The sequence below is a fragment of the Carassius auratus genome, chromosome 10 (genome assembly GCF_003368295.1).
Source record: "Carassius auratus strain Wakin chromosome 10, ASM336829v1, whole genome shotgun sequence".
Classification (NCBI taxonomy): Eukaryota; Metazoa; Chordata; class Actinopteri; order Cypriniformes; family Cyprinidae; genus Carassius; species Carassius auratus.
Genome location: NC_039252.1, coordinates 10,433,479 through 10,444,406, shown reverse-complemented (window position 1 = coordinate 10,444,406; position 10,928 = coordinate 10,433,479). Strand labels below are relative to the sequence as shown.

General features: G+C 36.2%; 1 long non-coding RNA gene across 1 annotated transcript; it reads right to left on the bottom strand.

Annotated features, from left to right (window-relative positions):
* Window positions 1–4,391: 4,391 nt before the first annotated feature.
* On the bottom strand, window positions 4,392–8,609 carry LOC113109807 (uncharacterized). Its single transcript, XR_003293018.1, has 6 exons — window positions 8,554–8,609; window positions 7,662–7,724; window positions 7,275–7,332; window positions 6,385–6,479; window positions 6,019–6,104; window positions 4,392–5,211 (listed from the first exon to the last, which is right to left on the bottom strand). It is a non-coding gene; the product is annotated as an uncharacterized LOC113109807 (long non-coding RNA).
* Window positions 8,610–10,928: the final 2,319 nt, after the last annotated feature.

Sequence of the window (10,928 nt, the reverse complement as noted above, 5' to 3'; positions counted from 1 at the left end):
AATTTCTAGCTTTTAATTGGCTTAGAAATCTATAACTGCTGGACAATAACAAATAATAATAATTTTCATAAACCATATATTTGTCGCAATCGTATGTTTAATGTCTTCGTGTTTCCAAACATTTCTGTTTTTCTGTGAAATCAACTGTTCATACAGCGATAGCTGGATGCTTTTGCCCATATTAGGAATTTCCTGGTATGACTTTCTGTGCGAGTGTCTTCCGGCTTCGAGTATGAATGAAACACACACTGCAGGAGTGTTTAGCACTCTGTGATGTTCATCTCGCCTTATTCTGGGTGACCAGGTCCAAATAAAATATCAGGTCATGTGCAGACTATCATGTCTCTTTGAGTTTAAATTTATATTTCTTCACTCCAGCTCTTGAAAACCTCTATGCGAACACATTTGCTCGAAATAGTGCAGGGGAGGAATTTCCGTACACCTACACCCCTGATGGTAATTGTGCACATGAAGTCTTTGTGCACTTTCTAAAATCCACACTGTGGTAAGTTTGCACGCTAGTACTTTGTGTTCTTGGGGTTTGGAGAGAGTCCCATTAGCTGAATGGACTTCAGTGTCACATCTACAGACAGAAAACTCAGGCAGGATGTAGAAAGCTGGAATGCTAGAAGGTTCCCATGGAAACTGTGGAACATGGAATATTTCTTGGGAAGTCTCGGAACATTTCATACCCTGGTTCTCTCTCCTGGCAGATGAGAAGACCTTTGATCATCTATAATGGTCTGTGCTCCAGAATATAAGCAAGAACTTATCAAATATAGTTGTTTATATACTAAGCTGCTAAGTAAGCCCACAGCAAGTATGTTTTTAACACAAAGGTTCCCAAAAGGTGGTCGCTGAAAATATGTGTGCATCACTCACAGGTGGTGAACTCATTTAGGGATACGGTAAATCATTAATGCTAGCAAAATGTCAAAGATTAACTCCTGGGTAGAATACAACAGGAACCTAAAGCCCTGAAGCAATCCTGATTGAGACAGAATGACATGTAGGTGAAACATGCATCTGTGTTGACCAATGAACAGTTCCATTGTCAGCTGTTGTTAACGACAGAATATGTACATTGAGGACGTATACAGCCTCGGGACCAGGACATTGCTTTTCACTGGAGTCGACAAGCTGATTATCAAGTTTAGTAGTTGTCAAGCCTAGGAGTTCAACCTTGAAATGTCAACAAACTCAAGGGCAGTAAATCTATAGATTTTCACACAAGCAAAAAGAAACATGACTAAATATGCATTCTTATCTGTATAAATCTATACAAGGTTTTAAATAATGTGTTTGCCTCATCATAGCTGAAGAAAGAGATCTAAAGAAAACAGACCATCCGAATAAAAGAATAAGTGATTGAGTGATTTCTACTGTTTTGCCATCTTGCGTTTAAATTTAATTTAATCCCACGCAAGATTATTAGATTCAATGTGCATTCGTTCATAACCAAAGACCATTTCGGCAAGGATTTAATTTGTAAAAAAGTGTTTGTCAAAGATCCAAAAAAGGTATTTTTCCTCCATCAGGAGGGAGATTTGATTCATGTTTCCATGCAGCCGTGAGCCAGCCTTTCATCCTCATATCCTGCGGTTAAAACGCAGATTGTGAAGGGTTTATGCAATCCAGTCTGCTTTGGAGCACTAACACTGAGATGAGCTACTACATATTAGAGCAGGAACAGATAGTGATGACAAGCACACGCACATGTCAGACAGATAAACATGCAATGATGCACACGCTAACTCACAGTCTGTCACGTATTTTAATGAAAAAGACTTAATGCTACAGCATGCAATGACATTGAAGAGTAGCCCTTACGAAAGGAAAATATATTTACCAATATATTTCTTAAAATATATTGTGATATATTGTAATATATTATTTTCCCTTTTTATTTTCTAATATTTTATATATTTAAATACATTTAATAATATATTGACGATACATATATTATATAATATATTGCAAAATATACAAATGATTGCCGCTTTCAATATATTGCAATATATTGGAAAAAATAAATATATTTAAGAATATATGCCTAATATATTACATGATATTTTCCAATATACTGCAATATATTTTTGTTTCATAAGGGAGAGCTGTTTAAATTGGGGTTTCTTGACCTCAGAGGGCCAAAAGGGGGTGCTAGTGGGTCTGATATATATATATATATATGTGTGTGTGTGTGTGTGTGTGTGTGTGTGTGTGTGTGTGTGTGTGTGCAGTGTCACTGGTCACTTTATTAAGTACACCTTGCTAATACCGACTTTGACCTCCTTTTGCCTGCAGAACTGCCTTAATTCTTCATGGCATAGATTCAGCAAGGTGTTGGAAACATTCCTCAGAGATTTTGGTCCATATTGACATGATAGCATCATGCAGTTGCTGCAGATTTGTCGGCTGCACATCCATGATGCCAATCTCCTGTTCCACCACATCCCAAAGCTGTTCTATTGGATTGAGATCTGGTGACTGTGGAGGCATTTGAGTAAAGTGAACTCATTGTCATGTTCAAGGAACCAGTCTGAGATGATTTAAGCTTTGTGACATGGTGAATTATCCTGCTGGAAAGAGCCATCAGAAGATGGGTACACTGTAGTCATAAAGGGATGGACATGGTCAGCAACAATACTCAGGTAGTCTGTGGCGTTTAATTAAACAATGCTCAATTGGTACTAAGGAGCCCAAAGTGTGCCAAGAAAATATCCCCCACACCATTAAACCACCACCACAAGCCTGAACCATGGAGACAAGGCAAGGATGGATCCATGCTTTCATGTTCTTTACGCCAAATTCTGACCCTGCTATCTGAATGTTGCAGCAGAAATCAAGACTCATCAAGATCAGGCAACGTTTTTCAAATCTTCTATTGACCAAATTTGGTGAGCCTGTGCAAATTGCAGCCTCTGTTCCCTGTTCTTAGCTGACAGGAGCGGCACCCGATGTGGTCTTTTGCTGCTGTAGCTCATCTGCTTCAGGGTTCAATGTGTTGTGTGTTCAGACATCTGCATACCTTGGATGTAACGAGTGGTTATTTGAGTTATTGTTGCCTTTCTTTCATTTCTAACCAGTCTGCCCATTTTCCTCTGACATCAGCAATGCATTTTCGTCCACACAACTGCCGCTCACTGGACATTTTCTCTTTTTTGGATCATTCTCTGTAAACCCTTAAGATGGTTGTGCATGAAAATCCCAGTAGATCAGCAGTTTCTGAAATACTCAGACCAGCCTGTCTGGCACCAACAACTATTCCATGTTCAAAGTCAAAGTCATCTTCACCACATTTAGATTTGGATTATAAACACATTTAGATTATAAACACAAACATGATTAATACGTTTACACAATTTGGTAATGTTACAGCAAAGTAATAGTAAATATGTAGTTATTTATAATATATGCAATATTATCAGATTCAAATTATGTATAATTTATCATAATTTGTAAAAATAATTTTGAAATATTCATAATAAAAATAATAAATATAGAAATAAATATAGAAACTACATATATTATAGAAATATAGAAATAAATATAGGAAAGATAAGTAAGTTCCTCAAGTTTTGCCTTTTCTCTCTCCATCACTTTCTCTCCCCTCACGCACATCTGCACACAAATACACACCCAGTCATGCATAACAGCAGACTCTGCAATATCTATGCTGTATTTCAGAGCAGTAGGGAATTGTCCACGAATGGAGCAGGGCCAGAGAGTTCAGTGTGGACCCAGAGAGAGTGCTGGAGGCTCATCAGATGGGATCGGCCTAAACTAGGAGGGCAGTGTTCTCGACGTCATTGGAATCACAAAACCAGCTTCCCCCTCAAAATAGCCTGATGTGTCCATGCGCTTGTCTCTGAGGCCTATAAAAACAGACAGCCGAAAACCGTGAAGAAAGACAATAGGACAGTGCACGGGACAGTCCGAGGAGTCACATGCCCAGAAACATCATCTTCTCCCACTCGTTCTGTCTTTAGCCTTTTTCATTTTCCCCCTCAGATGTCTCCTACCATCCACCTCCTTCTTTTCGATAATTCCACACAGTAACAACCACAATTTTCTAACTTTTTTGACAGACACGGCACTGTTCACTATAATAGTTCTTTCCTTTTATGTATTTTGTTGGATTATTCGCAAATCCTCTTTTGAATGCACAAAATCAGCAGATTTCTGACTTTACCTCTCATGACACTCACAATTTTCTTCCCCTGCCCCGTCTTTCAGTACAGAACTCAATTGAGTTGGCATTTATGAAAAGCATATACAGTATGTTCCCAGACAGTATATAATCCAGTGCTATTACAGCGGAATTGTATTTCAACAAATGCCAGAGGTGGCAGGACTAATTTGCAACAAACGAATGAGCAAGTATGCTACACTCAAAAAAATAAATCGTTGGTCTAACTTAATATAATTATGACACCTATTTCCACACATTTGAATGGTGTTGTCTCAACTTAATTTAGGCAAATGGAACCCAAGAGCAAAATTCATTTTGAACCAACAAGATCAAATCATTTTCATTTGAATCATATTATCGTATTTATCTATAAACTATTTAATCTTGTTGAGCCAATTCATCTTAATCACTTAATTTAGAAAACCAGAAATATTGTGTCAACTACTATCGTTAAGTTAATTGTACAACTTTATTTACATCAAACAAATGTTTAATTGTTGACATGTCTATCAAAATGTAATTTACTGCACAAATAAAATGTTCTCAAAGTGAATGTCAAAAGTTTCTCTTTATTCTTATTTCAAGGCAAATTTTCAGGTAAAAAAATACAAAAAAATATCATCCAAGATGAACAACATTATATTTCAATGTATATGCACAGCTAGAGTCAAGATTTAGTCTTTTGAGAATACACACGTAAGGTAACTTACTCCAACATCTTGTTCTTAAGGGCTGGTACCTTTAGTGAAAGTTTTTGTCCATCCAAGATAAAGAACACTTTCTGGATGACCTCAAATGTAGCCTTGAGTTCTTGTGGGTAGCTGAGGTTCAAGGCGTAAGTAAGTCCAAACAGCATGGCCACTGCTACACGTTCTTCAAAGAGCAGAGAACCTCGGTCCCTTCAATCAGGATACCAACGTCCACAGGTTTATCTCCTGGTTGGCGTCTATGGATTGGACGATGTAGATCCCCATTACCATCTGCTCTATGGCTTCTTTAGCATTCATCCAGTCGCAATCCTGGGCAAGACAAATAAAATGTGGTAAAATTGGACTACTGTAAAATAAAAATTAATAAGAACAATTAATAAGAACAAATAATCAAACTACAAGCAACATTACAAATAAATACAATAGATCAAAGATTCAAATAAAATAAACAGTGCTTTTCAGTTTTTTTCAGATATCTAACAGTAGTTTTTTTTTAGTGAAAGTGAAAAGTGAAGTGACATACAGCCAAGTATGGTGACCCATACTCAGAATTTGAGCTCTGCATTTAACCCATCCGAAATGCACACACACAGAGCAGTGAACACACACACATACACACTGTGAGCACACACCCGGAGCAGTGGGCAGCCATTTATGCTGCGGCGCCCGGGGAGCAGTTGGGGGTTCGATGCCTTGCTCAAGGGCACCTAATTCATGGTATTGAAGGTGGAGAGAGAACTGTACATGCATACCCCCCACCTACAATTCCTGCCGGCCCGAGACTAGAACTCACAACCCTTCGATTGGGAGTCCGACTCTCTAACCATTAGGCCCTACTTCTCCTTAGGTACAGAAAATGGATAATCAAATATAAAACACTGCATATTATCTTTACTGAATAAATTAAAGATTAATCATTATTGAAGTAACATCAGCTATTCAGTCAAGATTAGTTAGTAATTTCTTTGTCATTTCTTGTGTGATTTAACATTAAAAACACAGGCAGTGAGAATAGTTTTTTTGACGATCCAGTACATACTGTTACACATACAATGTCTTTCTCTTTTAATAAACTTCACTTAAGACATAACAGACTATGTTTGCTAGGATACTCACCAAGACGGTCATGTTGATATAATTTTTGTACGAATTTGGCCTCTGAAGCACAAGACTTGAAAGAGAACTCAGTATTTGCACGTTTTCTGAAAAAAAAAAAAACATGTGGGCGCTTTGGATGAGCACACTCACAAATCATCTTTTGCGTCTTGCTCTTGAATGTTTAAGTTAGCAAGGCTTAAATGAGTTTTGTTTACACAAAGATAGCAACAGCGTTCATGACTAGACGTTAGAGCAGCATACGGCACTCGCATCGTCATTAGAGGTGGACCGCGGTTCAAGTGCGTGCCGAACCATAAGTAGAGAATGGTACGGTTAGATTTTAATGTAAACATAAAAGTGAAGAAGAGAAAAGCAGTTGCTTACATTGTACTCCTTGAACAGCTGTAGATGGTCCTCCTTTAAGTATACACACAGTGCTTTTTGAGAATGCATTCTCTTTCCATGTCTACGCTGTTGTTCTGTAAAAAAAAAAAAAAAAACACAAAAACATTGATTATTTGACAATATCATATCGATAACCAAGTATAACAGGACATGCAATCTATATGAAAGTTCAACTAATAATAAAAATTCTATCATTAATTACTCACCCTCGTGTCATGCTCGAAGACATTCGTTCATCTTTGGATCACAAATAATTTTTTTTTTAATGAATTCTGAAAGTTTTCTGTCCCTCCATAAACAGCTATGCAACTGAGACTTTGATACTTCAAAAAGTACATAAAGAGATCATAAAACGAATCCATATAAATTGAGCGGTTAAGTCACATTTCTCTGAAGACTCGCTTTATATTATGAACAGATTTAGATTTGCAATTTATTCACATATAAACATTCATCAACTCATCAGTTGTGGTGAACGGAAGCATGAGCATGTTTGTTTGACATGCGAGAACCGATGAGGTTCATTCTCGTTACGCAGCACGTCTGAGCTTCTGTTTTTGGGCATCAATCAGGTTCAGTTGACCTTCCGTTGATGTTTGCTGATCAATGTTTATATGCAAGTAAAAACCTAAATTAAATCTGTTCATCATACTTTCGAACATCGAACTTATTAAAACACAAGTCTCAGTTGTGTCGCTGTTCATGAAAGGACAGAAATCTTTCAGAAATCATCAAAAAGATCTTCATTTGTGTTCCAAAGATGAACGAAAGTCTTCCGGATTTGGGATGACATGAGGGTAAGTAATTAATGACATCATTTTCATTTTTGGCTGAACTAACCCTTTAAGAACATCACTAATACAGCTTACCACATGAAAAAGTTTACTAAAACCCAAGCATGGGATGCTGTTTATTGCTCTTGTAAACCTGTAAAATAAAAATAAAAATATAAAAATCATTTTTACATAAATTTGCAGTGTTCTCATCTTTACCTGAACAGAGAAATCTCCTACAGATTGCTCAGCAGCAGTCACCTGAATGAAATGGCTAATTTCATAACTGAAACAATATAGTAAAATAACTATCAAATTGTATGAAATCAGAAAATTACATTATCCATTCGTATGTTGGTTATGAAAACATTAGGTATTTCCAAGCACACACTAATAAAACACTTTAAACTTTCCTTTATTTTATTACAGTAATAATGAGACATTTTTCTAAACCAATTTAAGAACATACTTAATACAACTTACCATGTGAAAAAGTAGACTATAACCCAAGTATAGGATTGCTATTTAATGAGCTCTTGTAAAAACCTGTAAAATAAAACGATGTTTACATAAATTTGCAGTGTACTTGTATTTACCTGTACAGATGTTTCACCTATTACATGCTCAGCAACAGTAAAACTATAATATATACAAACACAAAACAATTCTGAAGAAAACGGGCGATCCTGCTCTACCGACGAAACCGAGGCTGATTTTCCCATGCAATATGCATTATAACTGAAATCAATATAAAATGTAAATGCTGCCCGGAAGGGAAGTTTCGATCATTATATTTCATACAAACAAATATCAAATTGTCTTTAAATCATTCTCATTCAATTACAGCAACTGTAACAACAATACAACGTATTACAACGCGTGCACCCTAATCCTGTGCGATCATAGTCAAATGACACATGCCTAGTACGCATGTGCTCTATACTGTATTCCACGCCGCCTGGCTGCTTGTTGATTAACATCAAGCATATAATTGTATTGACATCATTGTTTGTTAATTCGTTTTTACATTAATTCGCAGTCTTCTCGTCTTTACTTGTACAGAAGCATCACTTAACAGTACGCTCAACAACAGAAGCCCGAGTACGTTAACTGAAACAATCTAGTAAAATAACGCTTGCAACAGGAATTAGAACTAAGCAAATACCGCATTAATGTTAAATTATGTACATACATGCAGGCGTTTATATCGATTTACTATGTTTTTATCGAGTATGAACATGTGACTAATAGAGTAATTCAAATAATCCAATAAGCTGTCAAATATCCGCTTAATGTTGAATTCTGACTGATTTAAATAGTTTTACTCTCTATCAGCACAATGCAGACAAAGAAAATAAAGGATTTTTGAACTTACCAATTCTACAGCATTCCACCATAGACTGGACTCCACCACATAATGGCGCCCGCGATAACTGGCGAGGTCACGTGGATTTCCTGTCATCAGCGCATGCGCAAAAGTAATAGTTTGACTTGAATCATTATTTTTTGTTGTTTCGACACAAATGAATTGAGCTCTTTTAAGGTTGTATGGATTTAGTTCAGACTGATTTAAAATAATTGTGTACATCCCTTAAACTGATTAATTTTATTTGTTTCAAAATGCTCTATTTATTTTTATCGAACAACACCCAGATTTCATTTTTTGAGTGTACTTCTGCAGATGATTGTCTGAAGGAAGCTTTTCTGTTGTCTGTGATTCTACTCTCTGCAACCATTTGGACTCAAATAATGTGTTCCGACAGAAAGACTGACAGAAAATCTATCAAAATTAGTAATCAGTGGAGTTGCAGTTTTTAACATCACATCATTCCACCATCAGATCTGCCTTTGCCCACCTTGCACTTTGTCAGTTAAAAGCCAAAACAGCATCTGACATGCCCAGCGGCGCCGAAACAGTCTTGTCATTTCCATTACCCGATCCCTGTTCCATACGCACCTCCTTAATCTTCTCTCTAAATCTTTTGTTCCGCTCCTAGAAGGAAGTTTTATCAGATCAGATCATATACTGTTGCAGTTATTTGTAATGTCGTTGCTCTGAAAATCTTGTTTTCCCAGTCATTTGATCAATCTTTCTCAATCTGGGAAGTGTAATGTTCTAAAACAGGGATTACAGGAACTGTCATGCAAACAAAAAGATTAAGGTTACAGAAAAACTAGTGATATCTAAACAAATTCTGCGTGGAAAAGTTGAGACATTGTTTCAAAACTGTCACAGGCATCGGCAGAACCTGTAAGATAAGTCGAATGAATTTACCACACAGACATTCATCCAGGGGGATCATTCTGCTAATCTGTTTTCTGTGTGATCTCTGAGTAGGCATATGTCCAGTTATAGGATTTATGCCAAAATTTAGCCTAGGTTGACCTCCTTTCAGACAACTCTGTTGAAAAGCACGACAGCGACTGAATCATTTCCTCCTCATGAAAAAAATTAATTATAGCTAATTGTTGAATCATGCACTTCTACAGTAGTATTGGTATCTAAAAAACGTTTACGCAATGTGACATCCACACCACTAGGTGTCAGTATAAGTTAAACATAATTCTATTTTCTCAGTAGCATAATATAGACACAAACCTACTCTTCTTTGTAGATGGCCAAAAAAATAAAAAAATAAAAACCTTTTGCCAATATTGCATTGGGTAACCTGCTTCTGATCTGACCTGATTTAGCACTCAAAACGTAATTGAAAAGACACCAGTTCAGCTGATGCAAGAAAACAATCATCTATAATCAGACTAGATATAATTTCCAAAACATTTATTTTTAAATATTTAACATGCATGAATGACACTCCAAAGACATTCACTGCTTTGTTTTCTTTGCTTGCATATGCATTAAGGCCACTTCAAAGTCATTTGACAGCACAATATGTCACTTAAATCAAATCAATGCTTTTATAATTCAATATCACCGCATGCATCTGTTCTTTAATAGTGTTTATATTTAATATGCAGCAATGACTGCTTTGCAGTATCCTTCAAACTAGCACTGCAACGTTTTTATGTACTTAACAGTTAGACAACAGACTAACTAACTGTTGCTTATGATTTAAAATTCGACTAACCACTATATTAATTATGTTAAGAACTAATTCAGTATTTATGGATTGCATCTTATGAATCATATTCTTGTAGATTACTACAATATAAATTAGTACTTTAAAAGTCAAATTTGCATTCACAACTGCAGTGCATACCCATATATTACAGGGAGATATATATATATATATATATATTTACAATAGCTCTATAATTAATTAAAACCTAAGAATTTAGCTACTAAATCTTAAGTATTTTAGAAATGGCTTATCCAAACATGCTGATACAACAAAATATGCCACCTTCAAAACCAACCAGTCTTGTTTCAGTTACTGATAACAACATTATATAGGGCTCAAAGTATGAGGTAAACTGAGGTGATGGCAAAGTCTGTACCATTCTCACTGACAGTAATAATCCAAAAATGCCTCTATTCCTGTCTGCCATAGTGAGCAAAGTATTATAACGGCCTGGAGAGAGGATTGGCTGTACTGACATAACAATAATACATTAACAACATAAAAGCCTACCTCTCATTGAACCAGAATATTATAATAAACTGTCTAAGCCTGAAGCAAAAAGCTTCTAAGCTTGGCTCAAAGATTTATCAGTCACAAAATCATCCGTCTCTGCATGCAGGAGTTACTAACTCTACACAAACTGTTTTTTTTCCAGCCTCAGCATCAA